Source organism: Macaca nemestrina, chromosome 1, assembly GCF_043159975.1.
Source record: "Macaca nemestrina isolate mMacNem1 chromosome 1, mMacNem.hap1, whole genome shotgun sequence".
In the NCBI taxonomy this organism is placed as follows: domain Eukaryota; kingdom Metazoa; phylum Chordata; class Mammalia; order Primates; family Cercopithecidae; genus Macaca; species Macaca nemestrina.
In genome coordinates this window covers 77694325-77718871 of record NC_092125.1, presented here as the reverse complement: position 1 = coordinate 77718871, position 24547 = coordinate 77694325, and the positions used below count along the sequence as shown (strand labels likewise).

General features: G+C 38.3%; 2 long non-coding RNA genes across 3 annotated transcripts in view; both read left to right on the top strand.

Moving 5' to 3' along the window:
- Positions 1-24547, top strand: part of LOC112428850 (uncharacterized) — a 119041-nt gene that overhangs the window by 30637 nt on the left and 63857 nt on the right. The gene's annotated exons all lie outside the window — the stretch shown is intronic.
- LOC139358813 (uncharacterized) lies at positions 3135-18739 on the top strand. 2 transcript variants are annotated; one of them, XR_011614317.1, is made up of 3 exons: positions 3135-3383; positions 13923-14090; positions 17265-18739. It is a non-coding gene; the product is annotated as an uncharacterized lncRNA (long non-coding RNA). The 2 variants fall into 2 exon arrangements; XR_011614316.1 differs by lacking the exons at positions 13923-14090; positions 17265-18739 and adding exons at positions 7770-7816; positions 9032-10411.

Genomic DNA, 24547 nt, shown 5'->3' with positions numbered 1-24547 from the left:
AGAGGTTGAGGACTGACCACTTTAGGAGGGATACAATCAGAGCAGCTTGGTTCAATGAGAATTGTAGGTATAAGCAATCTGGATTAGAGAAAGTACTGAGACAACAGAAAAAGGAAATGGGGGGGGAAATATTTCCCTTGACAATTTGGGTATGGGGCTCACCAACACTCTAAAGAAGGGGTTTGATTAATTTCCATCAGAACTACATTGTTCTTAAGTCTGCAAGCAATATGTAATTTGCTGTACGTTTTTGTGCCTGGGCTGTTAAAAGTTCATGCTATTTCAGGATGTTTTAGTGTGAATAAAATTTCAAAAAAGTAATAAAGTTAAAGAAATAAAATGTAACTTAAAAATAAAATCTTTTTAGGTTATGTTAAGAAGTATTTGAATCAGGAGAACCTAATCATCTTTTAGTTTCTATCTTCATCGCTCTACTACGGTTCTTTGTAAAAGAGGGTTAGAATAAGGCCGTTTCACTGGATCAGTCAGCTCTTATTTCCACCATGTGGTTTTTCACCTCTGTTATTCTGTCAAGCTTTCCCTTTTGTCTGGAATCACCTTCTCCACTCCAGGATCAGCACTCTCCTATCTCCTGCCCCCAAACACCAGGTTAACTTATCCTCTCAAACAGGTTACATTGAATGTTTGCTAAAAGCTGTCACTATCCCACACCTGTGTACTATCCTGTGCATGACCCTATGATTGCATTCTCGCATTTTACTAAAATTATATTTCCAACTCTATATTCCCAAGCTGTGAACTCTTTGGGGGCAGAAGCTATGTCTTATCCATTAAGGTATCCTTAGCCCCTTGAACTGTTTTTCCAGCACACAGTCTTCCAACATTGAGTGGAAGATTGAAGGAGTGAACTGTAATTTAGGGCTCATCGAATTCAATTATCTTCATTTTGCATAATATAAAATAAAGACCCACCTTCCTTTCCTGGCAATGTGCCAGATTGGAGGATGTTCTATAAAACACTTAAAAATAGCATATAAAATATCCTCAACATTATCTCCAATGCACAGAGTAGTTTGCAATGATCAGGTACTACATTAAAATGGAAAATGAAGACCATGTGGTGAAGGGACACAGAGGCCGCTGCTGCTGCCCGGGTTTGCGGAAGATTTCTTAACCTAACGCTGGTTTTGCACATTTAGTTCAGGTCGGTCCAGAATCCAGTGCAAGGCCTTGGGTCAGGGCAAGGAGGGGAGGTGGGCTGTTTAATGGGTGTTTTGTTTTGTGAAAGTGTGAACTAGGAAAAAAAATGCTCACAAAAAGATGATAAGGAAACTATGTTTCTCTGCCTGGGTTCTGGTAGAAAAACATCTCTGAGAATTTATAATATAGATATTCCCTTGCAGGGGTTTAGAGTCAGTTTTGTATGACCTCTTGGTTTTAAAAACCCCAACCTCAGGTGGCCTATTAGCATCCTGGAGTGCCTGGCTGAGGCAATGTAAATTTCCACTGCAGGGGCAGATTTCAACCCTGATGCACAGGCTTGTCACAGAGATACACGGGCTGAATGAACACTAACACACTAATCAAATTTTATCTAACACACAAAGAAACAAATGTCCACAAGGCAGAATTATTAGATAAAGGACATAAAATTAATATACTTCAAGTGTTTAAAGAAAAATGAGCCTTGCTTTGGTTAAATAGAATTCAGCAAATTTCTGGCAAAAATTGAAACTGTATTCCATCCAGGGCCGGTTACATAATTTGCAGGGTCCTGTGCAAAATAAGAATGCAGGTCTCCTTGTGAAAAAATTAGGGAAAAAATGTTATAAAGGTGCTAAAAGAGAAAGCTTTTTCTTTAAAAACATTTTGTTAGTTGTAAAACATATCAGGAATAATAATAATACATGAGTAACAATATAAACTAACAAATCACAATAATATATTGGTATAATTTTAAATAAATAATAATTTAGTAATATTATATCAATGAATTACATAATTTTCTGGCCAAATTTTCTGCAAATTCATTTATTAGGTCATCAAAATTTACACTTTTACCAATTTAATTTTCAATTAATATAATTGAAAGCAATGTCAGTCCTCTTGGCAAATGCAAAGTTGCAAATAATTCTCGATAATATTCAATTTTGAAAAGGACCTTTCTGTTGATGCAACTGTTTACTAAAACTGCTAGTAGTATTTTGTAGGCTGTGAGAACATTGAGATAAATTTCGGATACATTATTTTGAAATACACATTTTTAGCACATCCAGAACTAATACTTCTTCTTTTTCTTTTTATTCTTTTGAGATGGAATCTCACCTTGTTGCCAGGCTGGAGTGCAGTGGCACTACCTCGGCTCACTGCAACCTCTGCCTCCCAGGTTGAAGCGATTCTTATTTCTCAGCCTGCGAAGTAGCTGGGATTGCAGGCACCCACCACCACACCCAGCTAATTTTGTATTTTTAGTAGAGATGGTGTTTCACCAAGCTGACCAGGATGGTCTTGAACTCCTGACCTCAGGTGATCATCCCTCCTCAGCCTCCCAAAGTGCTGGAATTACAGGCATAACCCACTGTGCCTGGCCAAGTACTGATGATTCTTGCAAAAAAACTTTTCTAAAAAGATTTAACTGTATTCAAATTGGTTTATCGTAAGTCTGAATTTAATTTAACATGTGAATATATACCACAGCATTTTATTTTATTGTTTTCTCTAATATTTCTCTAAAAATATTGTTTTTTTCCTAATGTTTCCTACAATTTGTGGCAGTCATACAAGAAACCAAAGATGGCTTCATAATTTGTACACAATTCAGAACAACTGTTTATGCATTCCATCACAATATATCCCTTGGCAGAAAATTTAGTCTTATAATTGTCTTCCTTGTTAATAATTGGTTCATCCAGAGCTTCATATGAGAATACTGTTCTTTTTCTTTTGAATGTGATGATCTTTAAACTGTTTCTAAGTCTGTGGATATTTGCTTTGCAATATTGCAGAAGTTTTCAAAACCAGAGAGTCTAAAGTCTTTGCAGAATTTTAAGAACTCTCTGATATGCTTTAGTACAATGTCCATGAGCACAGTTGATTTTGTAATAATGTATTGACAAAGTTTATGGCCTGAGTACAGGCAGTTCCTGTCCCAGTATTCAGACCAGAGAGTTAATTTTGGTACAGATGCTATAAGGACAGGCTTTGGAGGTAGAAGGGCGAGCCATGATCTTGGTGCTGCCCCCATGCAGAGCACGTAATCTCTCCCTGAGCCATGGCAGCTGCTGCCACTGTTGATGTTTCTGCCCATTGCTCAGGATTCCAGAAGACCCAAGCCTGCACACAACCTGTTCACACCTATCATGTCTGCTCTGCTCATGCTTCATTGTCTCATTGGACTTCACGGACCAAGCACAAGTTCAAAGGTAAAATTATGAATTTCAAGTCAGTGACAACTAAGCATTAAGCTATGGCCCTTCTGTTGAGCAAACCCTGTGAACTGCGTAGGTTCTCACCTTCAGCAGAGAGCTGCACTGATTATACAGTTTTATTTTGTTCTCTCAACTGCTTTAAAAGTAGATACTGCAAATTTATTCTCCCCTGGGAACTCCTGGAAAATTAATGTATAGAATAATTAATTTACTGGCCTGAATTCAAACAAGGTAGTAATAAAGGTTAAGTGTAGAACTCAGACTATCTGAACTTCAGCTTGAGGTTGTTTTAGATGTTTAGGCTATTTTTCCATAGTCATGTCAAAAAATGCACAGATTTTCCTTATCTAAAATGTTTGGTGTTTGCCAAAGTTCCCCTCAGTTTAATGCAGATTCTCTCCATGAGAGGTCGGAAAACTTAGACATGTCTAGGACTTCAACTTAACTCTAAGCATAGCCTTGAAAAATCCCTCTTAATATGCAATACATTTGATGAAACTCAAAAAAATTTATTATTCTCCATGATGAACTGCTTTCTACAGAAAGTCCATAGTATTTTAAAACTCTTTCTATAATAAATGTGTGTATCTGTGTGGTTATGGGTGTGCATATACCACCCTGTGAGTACATAATCTCTTACCCACACTAGATAACATTTTTTGATATGTTAGTGGTAAAGAATGTATATTTCATATGGTCTTTATATGCATATGGAAAGATCCAGTATGTGGGCTGATAAATGTTTACAACGTATTCATAAAGTTGGTCTACAACCAGTTTCTATGAAGAATTGTGTAATCCTTACATTGGATCACTCCCCAATCTTTGCTATTTCCATCATTGCCTGAAACTAAATGAATCTGGGGTTAAGACAAGAAACGCATTTATAGGGGAAATTTCGGATTTTTATTCTTCATGATGATTTGAAAGAAAGGTATATTGGGAATGGCCTTTGAAAAGCTGGATGATTGAAATGATACTCTAACAGCGTTATTGGAGGCTTTGCAAATAGCTAAGTAAAGCCAGTTGGAAAGAAGGGTAAACTAAACTCATTCTTTCCAATGTCTCGTCTATCAGGAAAGAAAACATAAGGGTTACGTCTTCACTTTTAATATGATATGATAAACACAGAAAGGGAATGGCATTCATTTTGTTTAATATTCCATGAAGGTATGTGAGCAGGGTAATATTTTATCATCTGAGAATATAACAAATGTCTATGTCATTTCCCAGTAATGAAACATGTCAAGAAATTATCACTGCTTGGGAAAATGAAGTTTAAAGAGCATGCTTTTGCTAATAAATCATAGAATGTAATATGATATGGTGTGACTATGTTAAACAAATAATTATATCTATGAATGCAATCTGAGCCAGAAGGGAAACATACATGCTTTTGCTTTAGTTTGTACCCCACCCACACTCACACAAGCACACATACACTCACACACAATTCACACATACACACCATGTCATGCTTAAAGATCAGGGATGTACTGCTTGATGGCCTAGAGAAACTAGACTAGTGGGAAACACTTATTAATATTTGGTTACCTTTGCCCTATCACCCCTTGTCTAAGTCCCCATATATATGCCATATTCCCATGTTAAATTTAGAAGATATTTGTGTACCAAACCTGCTTACTCATCCTTAGGCCAGAGTAGAATTTGGTGAAATTGACTATGCAACTGAATTGAATATCCAACCTCCCAGTCATTTTCTATTCCCCAAACACCATAACACCAAATGTTCCATTTAGAATCTTCAGGCTTGATATTTCCATGCTCATTTCAAAATTTGCAATTTCCCTGCTTTGCTCCCTGCCCATCAAATCTGAGGGGAGGTAATCCATACAGTGATCTTTATACGATAAGCACACAACAAATGTCTACAAGGGAAATATACTAAAATGCCTTTCTGAAGTGTAGACCAATTATTTCTTTCTACTCTCTTTACCCATTGGACTGACACTGGAGCAGATACTCAAAGAGGTGTCTGAATAGAGTTAGTTATTCTTGTTGTGAAGGTAAACTTCTGAGGTACCAAATCATTCTGGTTGTTTTTTGTCCTTCGAGGCTGGGTCTACCTGCTTTAAGTTCTGAGTGAGCTGTGTAGATGTGTGTCTATGGGCTGGGGGTGAGGTTGGAGGAACGGGAGACTGTATTCGGCAGGCCTGACAGCATTTTCTAAATGTTATTACTGTTGGCAAATTCTTATCTTAGATGAGGTGGTAAATTAGTAAACTGCCATGGAGAGGTATGATTTTGTAAAATTAGATGGGGTATAAAGAAACACAATTAATTCCAGACCCTCCAGCAAGAGTGATGAAGTAACTGGAGACTTTGTTCTTTTCAGACTATCAGATACACCATCTTTTCTTCTGAGTAATAGCAGGCACTCTCAGGCTGTCAGATGATATGCCAGGTATGCACTTGCAATGTCGACAAGGCCACCCCAGGGTTACATGTTGGTGTCTTTAGGGAGAAGAAGAGTGAATCACCATCCAGCCGTCTGTTTTCTCCTGTTAACCCTAAACCCCATGTTACATCTTTTCACATTTTTAAAATGATCGCAGAGTGGTTATAAGCTTTTTTTTTTTTCTTTTTAGCTTACACTCTAAATTAACTAATGAGATCTATGTTGAAAGAATCAGAAAACCCCATCCCTATGAAAACGGAACTTAGGCCCATGCAGTATCTCATATTTTAAGGGAAGATGCTGGAAAGACTTTAGATAGATGAAGACTGAGAAAAACTTTCTTTACTATTTGTGCATAGCCTTATGCTGAGATGAGAGAAAAAATAAACATAAAAGAACAGGGTGCAGAGTTGTGCAAACTGGTGGCCACACACACGAGCCCAACACTATGTGGGGACTTCCTAGGAGCTATTCTATGGACGGTGTGAGGCTTGCCTTTCTTCTGCTGTTGGATCTCAGTTTTCTTTGCATCTTCTGAGAAAGCAAGTTCCCAGGTGTTTCAACAATGGGTCTCTGAAATGCTGTACTCTAAAGGCAGGACTCACTTCATGTAGGTATCATACACACAGGTTTTCATTTTTAACCTAAACGATTTAAAAGTATTTGCTCATGCCTAAAATTATTTGCTCATGTCTATAATCCCAGCACTTTGGGAGGTTGAGGTGGGAGGATCTCTTGAGCCCAGGAGTTCAAGGTCTGCCAGGGCAATGTAGGGAGACCCCGTCTCTACAAAAAATTACAAAATTAGCCGAGTATGGTGGCGCATGTCTGCTACTCACTCAGTAGGCAGAGGTCGGAGGGTTGCTTGAGCCTGGGAGTTTGAGGCTGCAGTGAGCCGCGATGGGGCCACTGCACTCTAGCCTGGCTAATAGAACAAAATCCGGTCTGATAAACACACAACTCCTGTCCCCCAGAACAAAAACAGATTTAGAAAGGGTGGGTTTGGGAGATTAAATATAGGTCTCACACACTGCTAAAGTCCCTTTTCAGTGGTTTTCTGGAAAGTGTCCCTAGTGACACTTGTTAAGCAAAATAATCAGAAAAATGTGAGAAAACAGACTTACATAATCATCACTGATGAATTAGTTTGTCTTTAGGCAGAACCTTTCTGCTGAGAGGAAAGATTTAAAACTGTGCTCATCTGATTCAGAACATATGTGGGATGCACCAGTATGACACTTCAACAAATGGCCTCTTCACACATGTCACCAACACTCATTTCACAACTGTTTATTGATTATCTATAATATGCAAGTTATAGTCTGAGCACTAGGGATACAGCAGCGGGCTCTTTTCATGGAAGATACATGAAATAAGTAAGTAAATAGTAGAGGCAGCTATTTTCATTTGAATTGGGAGGGAAAGCCTTTCTGAGCAGAAGACTTTGAATGAATTTCTAAAAGGAGTCAGTCAAGCGATGACATGGGAAAATGGCATTCCAGGCAGGGGAACAGCCCACTTAAAGTGTGGTGAGTTTGGAGAGCCAAATGAACAGTAGTTGGGAAAAGCGAGTCAGCAACAGACAGTAGACTGACATGAGGTTGGGTGGTAAGTCATGGACTAGATCATACCAGGCCTTGTAGGCTCTGGTTAGAATTTTTGATATAATTTCATTACAGTGGGAAGCCCTTGGAGGATTATAATCCAAGAGATTACATGATTTTATGTTTTAAATATATCATTCTTACTGTGAATAATATTCTGTGAATAAGAGATTATATGGGCAAGAGAGGCAGCAGGGAGACCAGCTGAGTATTGAAATGATACAGGGTATAAATTATAACAATAATGATAGCAAACACTTAAACATGCTTATAGTATGTCAAGTAATATTCCAAGGACTTTCAATATGGCAACACACTGAGTCCTTGTAACGACTCTACCATGATTTCATTTGACAGATGAGGTAACTGAGGCAGAGGAAGCTTGAATGGCTTGCCCAGAGCAGGTAAGTAGCAGAACAGGAATTCAAATTCAGACAGTTTGTGCTTGCAGCTGGCCCTCAATTATGGTAGCAGCAGTGGAGATAGAGAGACACGGATAGAGTATTAGTACTCTATTGCTGCTGTGACAAATTACCACAAACTTAGTGGCCTATATCTTATGACTTTATTATCTTAGAATTCTGTAGGTCAGAAGTTTTACTGTGATAAAATCAAAACCTCAGCAGTCTCATGTTCCTTCTTGAGACTCTAAGGGAGAATTCATTTCTTTGCATTTTCTAGCTTCTAGAGGTCAACCTTATTCCTTGACCTGTATTGTTCCATGTCCCTGCATCACATAGCCTTTTCTCCTCTCTTCCTCCATTGCCACCTTTATCACCCTTTTCTGTCTCTCTCCCTGGTATAACTCTGATTTTCCTGCCTCCCTCTTATGAGAAACCTTATGGATTACGTTGGTCCTACCCAGAGAATCCAGGATAATCTCCCCATCTCAAGATTCTTAACCACAACCGCAAGGTCCCTTTGCCATGCAATATTCACAGGTTCTGGTGATTAGAACACAGACATCTTTTTTTTCTGGGGCAGAGAGGGGGGTCATTGTTTAGCCTACCATGCACAGGTTCAACATGTCTTTTAAAGGTAGTATACACAAAACTTTGCTGATCCATTGGATGTTGGGATTGAGAGAAGGATTTATGAACCAAGGATGACTTCTGGATTTATTTTTTTGGCTCAGACAACTGGCTGGATGATGCTACCACATATCAGGATGGACAAAATACTGGGGGAGAATCAGCTTTGTAGGGATAAAACAGAGTTTAGTTTTGTCCATGATGAGTTCGGATTGCCAAGCTGAGATCTCTGGTAGTTGGTTACGAGAGAGCCATTGTATATAGAAATTTGAGTATAGTAGAAGGAACAAAGCTAGAGAAAGGAATTTAGGATTTGACATTTTTATGTTACTTAAAAACCACAGAATGAGTTGGGATAATCAGGGGAGAGTATTGCTAGAGAAGAGGAGAGACCTAGAGACTGGTCCCTTTGACACTGATCCCTAAAAAGCATTTAGAGGTTAAATAGAGTATGGAGTCAGCAAAGGAGACTGGAAAAAAGGTCAAGAAGGTGAAAGGGAAACCAGGAAAGTGTGGTGATAGATAATCCAAGAGGAGAGCGGATGGAGACTAATTGTCACCAAAATCCATTCTCTCCTTCTTCCACAGAATTAGACTAGCAGCTGGGAACGTGGCCACCCATCGAAAAGCTGTATTTCCAAACTCCATTGTACCAAGATGTGACTACGTGACTAAATCTTCACAAATGACATATGCCATTTCCAGGCCATATCCTTACCATGTTGCACATGTACTCTCCAACGCTCTTCCCCCAACTTTCGTCCTGTAGCCAGGAACAACTTACTATGGAATGGTAGAGAAATAAGAAAGATGCAGAGCAGAGCAAACCTCATGTCTGGTCTGTTTTGTGGGAGAGAAATGAACATAACTATTCTTTAAGGGAAGGTATTGTTAAGGCTCTTTTGTCGTTAAGCCATTGTATTGTTTGCCTAGCTATATTTTAGTTAATTCTGATATTGTGTCAAATTAAATTAAATTTGGCCCAAAGATGTGTCTTTACTTTGAGTTCCTGTGTAACAAACTGCAACCTAACTTAGTATGTAAATAAATAAGCTGCAAACTAACCTAACAGTATATTATAGTAAATAGTTGAATCCCAGCCAATCGCAGTAGCTGAGTTTCAGTCAATCACAGACTGCCAACTGATCAGACCATGTTCACATGAGGCAATGCCCACCTGTAGCCAATCAAGCTGGTTCTGTACGCCACTTTCTCTTTCTGTTTGTAAATACTATCTGCCCATATTTCTGGGTGGATATTTCTGAACCTTTCCTGTTTCAGGGTGCAGCCTGATTCATGAATTCTTCTTTGTGCAAATAAACTCTGCTAAATTTAATTTGTTTAAAGTGTTTCTTTCTAACAGTTGATGCTAGAACTGGGGCTTTTCCTAACTAAGTCTCTCTCTATATATGCCATCTGCATAGTGGTGAGGCAGCAGGTGGCTTCAACATGCTAGAATGTGTATGACCTTTATAATGCTATAACAAAACATTTGGTAAACTGTGGCCTGCAACAAATTATATACCCTGCACTCACTGAGACTATAGAGTAAAGAGAAACAACTAGATATAGCTAGATTACTGTATTTTTTGAGCTCCTTGCTGCTTTAGAAAAATGTTTCAAAACAGATACAAACTCAGAAAAATAGTCTCCAGAAATTTAGACCCTCTTATGTTTGGAAAAGTTAAGTCCTATACCTTAAACAAAAAAGAAGATAGTTGTTACATATAACCTTGAAGAAGAATTAAAAAACAAAACAACAACAACAACAACAAACCATTAAGATCCTCAGGGAGAAACAGTCTCGGTAGGCAAAGAACAGACCAAGGGTGTTGCCTTCCAAACCAGTCCTCTTAGTTCAGATGACCTAAAAGTAACTGCCGTTAAAGTAAGAAAGAAAGCTGCCATTAAAGTAAATAATGAAATGAAGCAAGAATTGGAGCTATGCCCACAAAAGAACTTTAGTTAGGTTGCTAACACATGGGACTAACTATGAGCAAAATTATCTTAAGTCTATGAATTTTTTGAGGGAATTATATTTTCAAAGAAAAAATTGCTTAAGCTTTAACCAATATACAGGACATCAAAATTGTATAAGCAGAAAGTATGATATGAAAGTTGTACAGTTGCTAACAGAACATGATTCCCACTACCTACTTTAGATATGGTCTTGAAGGATAATGAAGCAACAAAAACCTAGCAATGTCACTGGGGATGAAGGACAATGATTAAGAGTTCCTTCTAGGGAGCAGAACTAGTGTCAACTAAGGAACTTCCTCAGCTACCAAAGCAGGGAATTTTCAAAGACCTGTCCAATCAGAATTCCATCATTCCTATGGACCAGTGACTGATGTATTTCCCATTATTCTCTTTTAATTATTTATTAAATTTTTTATTTACAAATAATTTTAGACTCACCAAAAAGTTGCATGAATATAGAGTTTTCTTATACCTCTCATGTAGCTTTCCCTAAAGTTAATATTTTGCATAACCACAACACAATGATCAAAACTAAGAAGTTAATATTGGCGCAATGGTATTAACTAAATCAGAAACTTTATTTTGGATTTCACTGGTTTTCCCACTAATGTCTTTTTTTTTTTTTTCTGTTTCAAGATGTAATCTGGAATTCTATATTGCATTCAGTTGTCACATCTCTTCTGGTCTCTTGACAATCTGTGACAATTCCTCAACCTTTGCTTTTCTAGAAAACAGTATTGGTCAGTAATTTTGGAGGAAAATTTTCTTCATAAATTTTCCTCCAGAATTACTCACCAATACCCTTCAAAAGGGCTGAGGACATAAAATACCTTTTCAAGGTCTTTTGATAAGGTTTCTTCTATTTGGGTTTGTCTCATGTTTGCTCATGATTAGATTGAAGTTAGTCATTTTTGGTAGGAATGTCACAGAAATGATTATGTCTTTCTCTGTGTTGATATGGAGGTCATATGAAATAAATATGTCTCATTAGTGATTATATTAACTTTGATCACATGGTCAAAGCACTTTCTGATGGATTTCTCTACCGTAAGTTGCTAACTTTTCTTTTGTAATTAACAAATGTCTTTGAGATGTTGAGAAATACTTTGAGACTATGCAAATATCTTGTTCCTCAAGCTTTTTTCTAATTATTTTAGCATCACTTGGTAGGACTAATGGTGATTTTCACTTCTTCTATATTTATTAATTGAAGTTCTTCATCAAGAAGAGTTGTCTCTCCTTGCACATTTATTTATTTATTCAATTATTTATTCATATCAAGTAGACTTGATATTTATTATATTTTATGGGTTATAATACTGTGATTATTTTGTTGCTTAAATTGTTCTAACTTGATCACGTGGCACTCTTTTAGATTGCTTCTGGATCCCTCTGACATACCTCTTTCCTTGAGGACCATTTCCTTACTTTCTGACACCATACAATGCTCAAGGTTCACCACTGTATTTTCCCTGCCCAGGCCTGGATTGTACCTCTTCTCCAAGAACTTCTAGTTCCTTTTTGGGGGGAGAATTATGTTTAAAACCAAGAGGAAGAGATGTGCTCATTTCTACAAGGGTGTTGTTACTTCTAGACCCTTGCAGTGCACAAAGATTGGAAATATACATATGTATACTAACTCAGACACGTACATACATCTACATTTCTGTATCTATTTGTATTTATATTTTAAAAAGCATAAATTGTTACTGATACCTCTGATTGCAGTTCAACACCACAGTGTTCATTCTAGCTTTCTGCCTTTTCTTATTTGTAACTTCTTTCTCTGACAGTGAGAATCCTAGTTCTCATTATCTGCCAAATATTCACATACTTGTTTAACTATAGTACAAACATAAAGTGTTTCAGGATTGCTAATTCATTCCCCTGAGAGAAGAAAATGTACTTACTAGAATTTAGTATTGTACAATTCTTTTAGTATTTAGTCTTACAGCATCCGATCAAAATACTCATTTTCAAAGTAATTCAGGTTAGTCCCTTTCTTCCCTACCCTCTTTAGCAGGGTCATACTATTCATTTGTAATACAGTTACATTCATTTGTTAAGTTTGTAGTCCATATTGGGTCCTCCCACAACATCCTGGTTGGTTTTTAAAATTTTTTACATATAATAAAATTTGCTTTTTGTAGTATATAGCTCTACAGGTCCTGACAAATATATAGTTACATATCCACATTTATAATCATGATACAAAACGGCTTCATCAACCCAAATCTCATCTTTACTGATTTTTTTCTAAGCAACCCCTCTCCACATCCCCTACCTCTGAAAACCACTGTCTTGTTTTCTGTCTGTAGAGTTTTGCCTTGTCCAGAATGTTATATTAATAGAATCATAAAACATTTTACATATCGCATCTTAGGTCTGACTTCTTTCACTTAGCAGAAGGCTGTTTTTTGTTTTTTTTTTTGTTTGTTTGTTTGTTTTTTGACTCGGAGTCTTGCACTGTTGCTGGGCTGGAGTGCAGTGGCTCGATTTCGGCTCACTGCAACCTCTGCCTCCCAGGTTCAAGCGATTCTCCTGCCTCAACCTCCTGAGTAGCTGGGATTACAGGCACCCACCAACACGCCCGGCTAATTTTTTTTTTAATTTTTGGTAGAGATGGGATTTCACTATATTGGTCAGGCTGGTTTCAAACGCTTGACCTCGTGATCCACCTGCCTCGGTCTCCCAAAGTGCTGGGATTATAGGCATGAACCACTGCGCCCGGCCCAGAATGCATTTTAAGATTCATTTATGTGGCCATGGGCATCAATACTTTGTTTCCTTTATTGGTGAGTAGTATTCCATGGTATGGAACTTTTTAAATATTAGCCATTCAAATAGACATGTAGTCATATCTAATTGTGATTTTACTTTGCATTTCTCTAATGATTAATGATGCTTATTTTTCATCCACTTCTTTGGTGAAGTGTCTGTTTATATATTTTGTTCATTATTAATTGGGTTGTTTTCTGGTTAAGTTTCAAGAGTTCTTTATGCATTCTGGAAACAAACCCTTTGTCAGAAAAATGACTTGAAAATATATTTCTTTCATTCTGTGGCTTGTCTTTTTGTTCTCTTAACTGTGTCTTCACAGCATAAAAGTTTTCAACTTTGAAAAAGCCCAAATTATTGTTCTTGTTTTTTTAAATGAATTATACCTCTGTGTCATATATGAAGACGCATTGCCTAACCCAAAGTCAAAAAGTTGTTCTCTTACATTTGCTTCTAGAAATTTTATAATTTTATGTATTATATTTAGGTCTATGATTGTTTTTGAGTTAATTTTTATATAAGATTTAAAGTACCCATAAGGTTCTTTCTTTCACATATAGATGATATGGTAAGCAGAATTCTAACATAGTCCCCTCAAGATTTTCTACCTTAATACCTGGGACTATGAATACGATGAAATAATACACCCTGATTATGCTACTTTATAAGGTATAAAGGATTATGTGGATGCCATCAAGGTTACTAATGTGTTGATTTTCAGGTTTATCAACAGGGAGCTTATCTGTGTGGGACCATTCTAATAGTCAGGATCAATATTATACAAACAACCATATGAACTTGGAAGCAGATTTTTTCCCAGAGTCTTCAAACAGGAGTCCAACCAAGCTGACAACCTGGATTTCAACCTGATAAGTTCCTGTGAATATGTGTATCCTTTCACTAATACCATACTATTTTAATTATTGGATATTCATCTTGCGTTTCTGGGATAAACACTGCTTGGTTAAGATACATTAACTTTTTATATTGCTGGACTTGATTCGCTAATTATTTGGTTGAAGATTTTGTGTCTATGTGCATGAAGGATATTGGCCTGTAGTAAGTCTTACAGCAAGTCTTGAAATGGAATAGATTCCTTTAATGTTGTTCTTTTTCAAATGTGCTTTTGCTATTCTAGTTTATTTGCCTTTCTATATACCTTTTAGAGCCAGCTTGACAATATTTACAAAAAAGCCTGCTGAGATTGCATTGAATGTGTAGATTTAATTGGGAGAGAAGTGAGAGCATAGTAATATTGAGTCTTCCAATTTATCAACAAGTTACATCTCTCCATTTATTTAGATATAATTTGCTTTTTTGATCAGTGCTTTGTACTTTTTAGCATTTAGATCTTGTACATTTTCAATAAATTTATGCCTAAGGATTTAATTTTTTGGATCTGTTGTAAATAGTACTTTTATCTTATTTTTTTTTTTCAAATTCCCACTGTTTGCTGTTAGTATCCAGAAATACAGCTGATTTTTGTGTATTGACCTTGTTTTCTGCAACCTTGATAAACTCAATTGTTACTTCATTACCTTTTCTGTGGATTCCTGAAATTCTCTATGTCCACAATTACGTTGTCTGGGAACAGAGAGTGATTTTTCAAATATGTGTACACTGTATTTTTATTGCATTATTACACTGATTAGGACATACTGTATGATGCTAAATAGTTTCAGTGAAAGAGGACATCCAGACTCTTACCAGAAAGTTTGATGTTAGCTGCAAGGTTTGTGTGTGTGTGCCTTTTATCAGGTTAAAGACATTCTCTTTTATTCCTAGTTTGCTGATCTTTAAAAATCATTAACGTGTTGATTTTTTTCCCAAATACCTTTTCTCTCTCTATATATATAAGACATGATTATATTACTTTTAAAATTTAGTCTGTTAATATAGTGAGTTACATTGATTGATTTTAAAAGTTGAACCAGTCTTGTATTTTTGCAATAAAGACTATTTGATCATGGCATAGTAACTGTTTTATGTATTGCTGGACTTCTAATTTTGCTAAAGTTTTACTGAAGATTTTTGTGTCTATGTTCATGAGAGTGAGGGATATTGGCCTGTATATTTCTTGTTTATATGTTATGTTTTCGGTTTTGATGTTAGGGTAATGACGGCCTCATAAAATGTGTTGGGGAGTGTTTTTTCCCTATTTTTCAGAAGAGATTGTTTATAATTGGTATTATTTCTTCCTTAAATGTTTGGTGAATTAACTGGTGAAGTCACCCAAGCTTGGAATTTTCTTTGTGTAAAGGTTTTTAACTACAAATTTAATTTCTATAATCGAGGTAGGATTATTCAGGTTATTTTTTTTTCTTGAATGGGTTTTGGTAGTTGGTGTCTGTCAAGGAATCAGTTCATCTCTTCTAAATTGTTGAATTTACAGGCATGGAATTATTTGTAGTATTCGCTTACTATTCTCTTAATGTCTGGTAGGTCAGGGGTTCTATCTGTTATTTCATCCCTGTTGGTAGGTTGGTAGGTTGTGTTATCCATACCCGACAATTTTCTAAATTTTATTGCATAGTATTTTAATTACCTTTCAGTTTAAAGTATCTTAAAATTTTCTCAAGACCTCCTCTTTGAATCATAGGATGTTTAGAAGTGTGTTCTTTAATTTCCAAGATTTCAGAGATTTTTTTCAAATATCTTTGTTTTTGATGCCTATTTTAATTTCTTTATGATTCAAAAACATGCTTTGTATAAATTCTATTCTTTTGAATTTGCTAATGTTTGTTTTATGGCCCAGAATATAGTCTGTCTTGCTAAATGTTTTGTGCTCAACTAAAAAAAAAAAATGTATCTTTTACTGTTTTAAGTGTTGCATTTTACATAGCTTCAAATTGAAAATCTGTTTAGTATTTATGCTGCTCAGCATTTTGGTACTGTGAGCTATAAAGACAAAAAGGTATACCTTTTGGCTAAGGTTACAGTTTGTAGAAGGAACAAGCACAGTTAATGAAGGAATACTATAATTTAGGGAAAAGGAAAGATGCTCCTCTCAAAACAGGTTCTCTGCTTCAGTGTGACTCTATCAAGTTTTGTCTGCTCTTCTGGATCTGGTTTTTCCATAACCAGGGATATGTAACCTTAACCTGACACTGAGGCTTGTACTTGGCCTTGGATCAATTCTGACCTAAGGTGACAGCGGGATTTAAGCAATTTTATCCATCACTGATTCTGAGTTTCAGAGTTTCAGGTCTTCTTCACTGCTGTCAGTCATTGCTTCTAGGAGTCCTAAATTCTGATAAAGGTCCACTTTGCTGAGAGTCTGTGATCACAACATACTTCAACAGAACCCCGAATAAATCCTAATGAGATGTCTACCGCAGAGAGTGGACTCTGCAGAAATTGCAATGTCTTGAGTCAAATAATTAACTTGGCAAAGCCTTCTCTGCTCTAAATACTAGCAACATCTCTGAACAGCAGACAGCATTTTAGAGTGATACATCTGGAAAGTTGCAAGCACAAAAATACATCTGTTTCCGTTGCTATAGAAAGATAAACAGGACCAGACTCAAGACACTGTGGGAAAAAAGTTCTTGCCTTAGTCTGCTTACTGTTTACTGCCTTTCTGGAGGAAAAAAAGGTCACAGATGTGCCAAATGGTGAGCACAAACTGGTATACAGTGCAGTCATCTCAAATGTTTCCTGTGAAGAATAAAAACAAGACTGCATCAACATGACAGAAAAAATACTCAGCTGATTTTTTATTTATTTATATTTGCCTGCATTATATCAAATCCAAAAACATCAAGAAAGTCACATTTAGCTTTGCATTCAGGCTCTTTGAGCCATTTTGTTTAAAAATGGGTTAATTGTCCTTTTTAATGTTAGTCTGGTTATAGATATTTTTAGGATTTTCTAGCTTTCTCATGATAAACTATATGCGGTTGATTAACAATAGATTTATCTAATGCTTTCTTACAGCATTTGATATTTTTAACCCACACGATATCTTGGAAGTAATTTGCTACTTGCTAATTGAAGAGGTATTTACTTTTATTTGCCTAAAAATGACTGGTCTGACTGGTTTTTTGACTGAATTAAGTGAAAGTTTTGATATGCTGAAGAAGTAGGAAGTGGCCAAATGATCTAGAAGAACAACAACATTTTTTCCTTATGGGGTCAAATTATGAGCTTCTTGTCTCCAAGTGATCTGTCAAATATTTTCAGCCAGAAGCCATCAGATAAATGGAGATACTGGTTCACACTGGACCTTTTTGGAAGAGAGAATGAACCTTCCGCACAGTTACCTCTGCTGGCTTCACATTGGCCAAGTCCAGATTGAGGATCTATTAGTCATGTCTGACAGGAAAGCACACGGTGTATCCTTGGCGTTCAGGGTGATGTATGGGCATCTGATAGGGTATTTGCTCCCCCTGACAAATCCAGCACCTACTTTCCAACCAGCATCGAATAACCAAGGATCTGTGGGTACAGGAGGAGGGGCGGTTATTCAAGCGCTGGATTTGTGTTAAATCTAGGATCAGTGGGACCTAATGAATCTGCCATTGGAGGCATGCCCCAGTGAGAGGCAGAACTGTTGGCTACCAAGAAAACCACGTGCTGTTCCCCTTGCCTGAACAGCAGGGCTTTCAGCAAATGCCTCATAAAACCCAGGGACAGCTAGAACTGGGGAGGTATGTGTGCTTGAAGGCCCTCCTGATCATTTTTCCCCCTTTTAAACTCCGTTCAGCATGTTGACCCCCTGTTTTCCTTGCCATGGATTCAGAAGAGATGAAAGCCAGTGGGTTTTTCACCAGCAGGGAAAATAAATGAGGACTCAACTTAGAAAAAGGACAGCCTTTCTTAGGTTTTCTGGCACAGCTGCTGGGCATTCGGCATTAAATTGAAAGAGAGTATAAGCGATGCAGAAAATATGATCAAGATCACCCTAGGCAAGCAGGGATTCCTTTAAATGCATGGATAGCCTGGTATGAAAGATTTCACTAGGAGGGGAACACTGCTCAACTAGACCCAAATTGTCTGTCCTATGGCCCTGAACCTTTTCTTAATGTACATCCATGTATTTACTTATTTGTGGGAAATGCTGAAACCACAGAGTTCCTGTTTGCTCTGTTTCTTAGGCATAAAGTTATTCTGTGGTCAGAGACACCTAAGACCATTAGACACTCACACTACAGATCTGAAGAAGGGCTATTTACCCGAGCTTCCAGGAAAAATATTGACAAGGCAGTAAAAATACTTTCCTTGATTACTCAGCCTTGTATTTTAAACCTAAAATTACAGGAACTTTTCTCTTTTAGTCATTTATTTTTAGCTTCCCTATTTTTCTACCTTTTTGGGTTTTTTGGGCTCACCTTTTAAAAATGGTGTATTTATACTGACTGCAAATCGAGGAATAGCAAACTGTTTAGAGTGTTGTCACTGTTTTCTTCTGACCAGTTTTCAAGCTACTTGGGGACAAGTGAATCTCAGCTTCTGGAGATAAACGGGAAGAGGAAAATTTGTTACACGGCTGAAAGAAACTTCAAAAAGTTATTTAGTGTTGATTTTCAGGAAAGTCACCATATTAACCATTCCTTAGTTCCTTATCTTTTTTTTTTTTTTTTTTTGAGACGGAGTCTCGCTCTGTGGCCCAGGCTGGAGTACAGTGGCCAGATCTCAGCTCACTGCAAGCTCCGCCTCCCAGGTTTATGCCATTCTCCTGGCTCAGCCTCCCGAGTAGCTGGGACTACAGGCACCCGCCACCTCACCCGGCTAGTTTTTTTGTATTTTTCAGTAGAGACGGGGTTTCATCGGGTTAGCCAGGATGGTCTCGATCTCCTGACTTCGTGATCCGCCCATCTCGGCCTCCCAAAGTGCTGGGATTACAGGCTTGAGCCACCGCGCCCGGCCAGTTCCTTATCTTTGACCAACGATCAGAAATAGTTACGAATCTGGCCGGGCGCGGTGGCTCAAGCCTGTAATCCCAGCGCTTTGGGAGGCCGAGACGGGTGGATCACGAGGTCAGGAGATCGAGACCATCCTGGCTAACACGGTGAAACCCCATCTCTACTAAAAAATACAAAAAACTAGCCGGGCGAGGTGGCAGGCGCCTGTAGTCCCAGCTACTCAGGAGGCTGAGGCAGGACAATGGCGTAAACCCGGGAGGTGGAGCTTGCAGTGAGCTGAGATCCGGCCACTGCACCCCAGCCTGGGCGACAGAGCAAGACTCCGTCTCAAAAAAAAAAAAAAAAAAAAAAATAGTTACGAATCTGAAAGGGAGAAGTTGAGTTTGACTATCAACATCATACAGAGCGACCTCATTTGATTTCATTATGCTGTTCCAGAAACAAGAGATTCACACCATTGGTTCTTCCCTTACATCTTCACTCTATCAACTGTAACTCTACATGGAATTAGGCTATATATTTATTTGATTTTTTATTATTTGTCATTTTCACCATATTATAAACTACAGGAACCAGGGGGCTTCTCTCTATATCCATGACTTGTAGAAAAGGGTTGAGCACAGAGGAGGTGCTTAAAAATGCTTTTATTGTTGAATGAATACGTCAAAGTTTTGTCAGTTGACTGACATTTTAAAATTTGATCTAGTTATTTGTTTACAACAGCCAATGCTTATTTCTTTTGAATTTCTCATCTACAAAGACTTCCTTTTTTTCCCTGAATGCAGAATATTGGATAGGACTTGTCACAATGTGAGAAAATTGCTCACAGAAACGATCAATGAGGCTGAGTCCTGCCTTCGAATTCCTCCTGAATAAACCTACATAATCTTCAAAGCGAAGGAATGAATCATGCCTACACTGTCAGCTTCTGCTGAGCACTCTCAAGCGTTAGGTACTATTTTTACCACTTCTGTCTGGGGTCCGCTAAAGTGCTCCTGCTGCTTTGACCTGCCAGTTTGTATTTTATATAACATTGCCTACTTTATATCCTGCCGTAAAAATACATACCCTTCTGGCTAAACAGTCATTCAGAACACACAGTGGGCTTTGACTAAGATAAAAGAATATTTGGTCACCTGGCAATGAAACACACAGTTGCCTCCTCCTGGAATGGATAACTGATACTCAAGAGAGAAAGATATCTAGTTGGATTAGGAAGAAAGGTGTTGCCACTTAGTTTTGGAAACCCTGAAGAAAAACTTGTGCAAAATGAGCCAATGCCTCATTAGCTATTAGGGATTTAGGCACATGGCGGATTATTCACCTAAAACTTGTTTTCTGGGTAACAGAATCCTATGTTTGGAAGAGGCCTGAGAGGCCAGACCACCTTCCTAACATTCAGCAAATTTTTGGCTTTCTCCTCTTACTGATAATTGTTTATGCTTGGAGAGTGCCAAAACCAGGCAACATAATTAGGAAAGTAAATCTACGGATGCAAGAATTTAATGCAAGCTTATAAACTCATTCCAATGATAGGTAGATGTCTGTGCCATCATCATTGTCAAGGATATCTGTCCAACTACTCTTATGCATAGTAGGCATGATAAGGACTTGACAATACTTAAATAGTAATGAGGAACATTTATGGGGCATTTAGGATATGACATATGCTTTTCAAAGTGTTCCAAAGCCTTCTCTGACTTCTTGCCATAATATCTAAGGTAGATGCTCTTATTATCATTCCCATTTATAACACTGGAAACAAAAATTCAAATAAGTTAATTTTGCTGCCATCACCAAGATTTGAAACCAAAGAGCTTTCTTCAGAACCCACCTAAGGACATTTCCAGTCCTGACAATGACCAAGAAGTTGTTTGTATGGCCTGTGAAGTACCTTACCAAAATGACTCATTTTCATTCAGCTTCTAAGATTTGGCTGCTTCTCTATTTTCAAATCCACAAATATTATAATTTCCACGAGAAACCTCAGAGGTCCCATTTCTGGCTCAGCAGAGGGTTAACACACACTCCACCCAAGAGTCTCCCAGTACTGGGCTTCATTCATTTTCCAAAATATAGCATTTTCTGTTTATTAGTCTACTCCACATCATTAAAGGAAACCCACACATCAGCAGTTAGCTGAACCCCAGCCAGGCAGTGTTGCAGTGACCTTGACCTCATCACCCCCTTGAGCTGTTGGACTTGATCAATTCACAGAAACCAAACTTCTGTAGTAGAGGCTTTTGACTAAAACAAATGAGGGTGTTTCAGCAGCCTGCTTTCACAAGGAATCAGCAGTTAGCTGAACCCTAGCGAGGCAGTGTTGCAGTGGCCTTGACCTCATCACCCCCTTGAGCTCTTGGACTTGATCAATTCACAGAAACCAAAGTTCTGTCGTAAAGGCTTCTGACTAAAACAAATGAGGGTGTTTCAGCAGCCTGCTTTCGCAAGGAACCAGCTGCTCTCTTCTGAAATGTCTCTTGGCATTCATTCATCAAACATTAAAAATGAAAGTTTCCAGGAGAAAATGAGTGGAGTTTTTTGAGTTGCCGATTTATCTGACATGCAGATAAAAGTGGTATACGTCCTATGACTTGAGGAATGCTGAGGTGAGACTTGGCCCCAGTGCCTCTCCCTCATGCCTCTGCCTGCTGCCATTAGAGCTTCATGCCTTAGAGATATTTGCGTCTGCCCTGAAAATCAAAATGCAAACACAGGGGGCTTCTGTCAATCTCTAACATCCTTCTGTGATTCAGTTAATCCTTCGAGGAATTGGGCCATAGAATCGGTAAAGTTTAGTCTGGAGAGAGAAGGGGAGAAAGGAGAAGGCACACTTGGCTCAAAGGAACCAGACTGGTGGATGAGACCTAGGAGAAGCTGGCAAGTGGAGACTTGGGACAGTCAGCACCCCCGAGGAGGACACTTCACACCTGAAGGAGAGGAATCTTAATACCCTGGCTTTAGACCTCTCCTGGTAGGCTTCCTTCCCGGTTTCAGTCCCCACCATCCTCAGGGCTAAGTCTACTGGAGTTACGACCTCGAGCATATGAAAATGGAAAGGTGGCAGTGAAACTTTGTTAATTTAAAGAAAAGATAGGTAAAGGGGGTGTTCCCTTATGCTAGGAAAGAGAAGTGCTTATAATGTAGCAGATAGCAAGCACTTATTGTTATGGAATGGGTAGATGACCATTGTGGAACGATTAATGGAATAAAAATGAACTCTATCAATCTTCAAAAGACCCTCTCTTAATTTACATGAACTTTTATTTGTCTACATTTATTTACTGTGTTTTTTAGTATTCCTTGAAAAGAGAAAAGATTATCATCCAGCTAAGGGAATAGAAGGAAGTACCTCTTAGAGCCAGAAGAAAGGCCCATTGATCTCCAAAGTATTCTGCTATTTACAAAATCTGGACAAACGGGAACTCTTTGTCATGTGATTTGGTAATGGCATGGCTGACCTTGCCAAGCCAACAGTTCCACACACCAGGTGGTTTCCTGACTAATTGTGATAGAGGAGTTTTTGTTTGATATGTCTAACATACAACATACCTGGCCCATAGTGAATTTTTAATACTTGTGATTTGAATGAATCAATTCGTGGACAAATAAGTCCCTTATTTTGGGGCCTATATCTGTGGGGCTGACCGACCTTAAACTTAATTATTTATAACAGGTGGAAGAAATGAATGGCAGAGTGCTGGATATTGTTGGTAAAGATGTCCACCAACAATTCTTCCCATCTCCCAGCATGAATGACAAAGCTCCCATCAAGCGGTAGAGTCTGATGGGCTTATGACTTGTGCTGACCAACTGAATGCGGTGAAAATGATTTTCTGGTGCCTCTGAGCTCAGATCTTGGGAGGACTTGCAACTTTTGTTTTCTTCCTTTTGGTATCTAGGTGTCACTGAAAAAAGCTAGGGTTAGACTTCCACATGTAAAAAGAGAGAAGCCCAGCCAGCTCCCAGCCATTCCAGCCACTCCAGCTGAGGTGCCAAATACATGAGTGTATTATCCTGGGTGTTTCAGGCCTAGCTAAGCTGCTAGCTGAGTGCAGCCACATGGTTGACCCCAGTTGACACCTCATGGAAAAGGGCCCACCTGAGTCCAGCCAACCCACGGCATCTAGAGAAAGAGTAAATTATTGCTGTCTTAAACTCTACATCTACAGGTAAATTATTAAGTAGTGATAAATAACTGAAACCCTTAGTAACCCAGACTCGCTAAGCTCAGAAGCACTTACTTCCCTATGGGGCAGGAGTCTTTAGTAATGCCTCTTGTGCTGTGTATATTTTGTCCCTGTTGCAATTTGTGTCTCCCCTGCAGATCGAATGACTGCATGTGTCACCAGGGATTGGGATAACTGTAAAGGCCTTATCACCTGGGATTTAGTTGAGTGGAATCCTGCAGTGGGAAGAGCAAAGAGAAAATATGCCCAAAGAGGCAGGAGTAATTTATAGCAGTAGAGTCTGACTAATAGTTGGCTGTATCAGCATCCTGACTTAACTGAACAAACTAGCCACAGACACTATTAAAAAACAAGGATATATGCATATTATTTTATGATTAAAAAGTGCTTTGGGCCAGGTACGGTGGCTCACGCCTGTAATCCCTGCACTTTGGAGGGCCAAGGCAAGTGGATCACCTGAGGTCAGGAGTTCAAGACCAGCCTGGCCGACATGGTGAAACCCCATCTCTAGTAAAAATACAAAAACTAGCCAGGTGTGGTGGCAGGCACCTGTAGTCCCAGCTACTTGGGAGGCTGAGGCAGGAGAATCGCTTGAACCTGGGAGGCGGAGGTTGCAGTGAGCCAAGATCATGCCATTGCATTCCAGCCTAGATGTCTGTCGAGAGCAAAACTTCATCTCAAAAAAAAAAAAAAAAAAAAAAAAAAAGTGCTTTGATGTGTCCTGCATCATTTCATGCTTATCTCAAGGCCTCTGATATACTTTTAAAAGATATTCAACTTTTATTGAGATGTATTACATAAAATGAAATCGTCATACTTTAAGTGTATGAGTTAAAGACTTTCGACAAAATATATACACTCATGTAACTCCACCTGAGTTGAGATGTAGAACATTTTAATTTTTCCAGAAAGTTACGTCGTATCTTCTTCATTCAATACTCTCCACCACCCAACCCAGGGAAACATTGATTGAGTTTCTGTCACTATAAGACAGTCTTGCCTCTTTTAGATCTCCCTCCCTCCCTCTCTCTCTCTCTCTCTCTCTCTCTCTCTTTCTTTCTTTCTTTCTTTCTTTCTTTCTTTCTTTCTTTCTTTCTTTCTTTCTTTCTTTCTTTCTTTCTTTCTTTCCTTCTTTTTCTTTCATAAGGTCTCTCTATGTTGTCCAGGCTGGTCTCATACTCCTGGGCTCAAGCAATCCTCCTGCTCCAGCCTCCCAAAGTGCTGGGATTACAAGTGTGAGCCACTGTGCCTAGCTCTATTTTAGAATTTGATAATTTGCTCCCTGTTTCTTT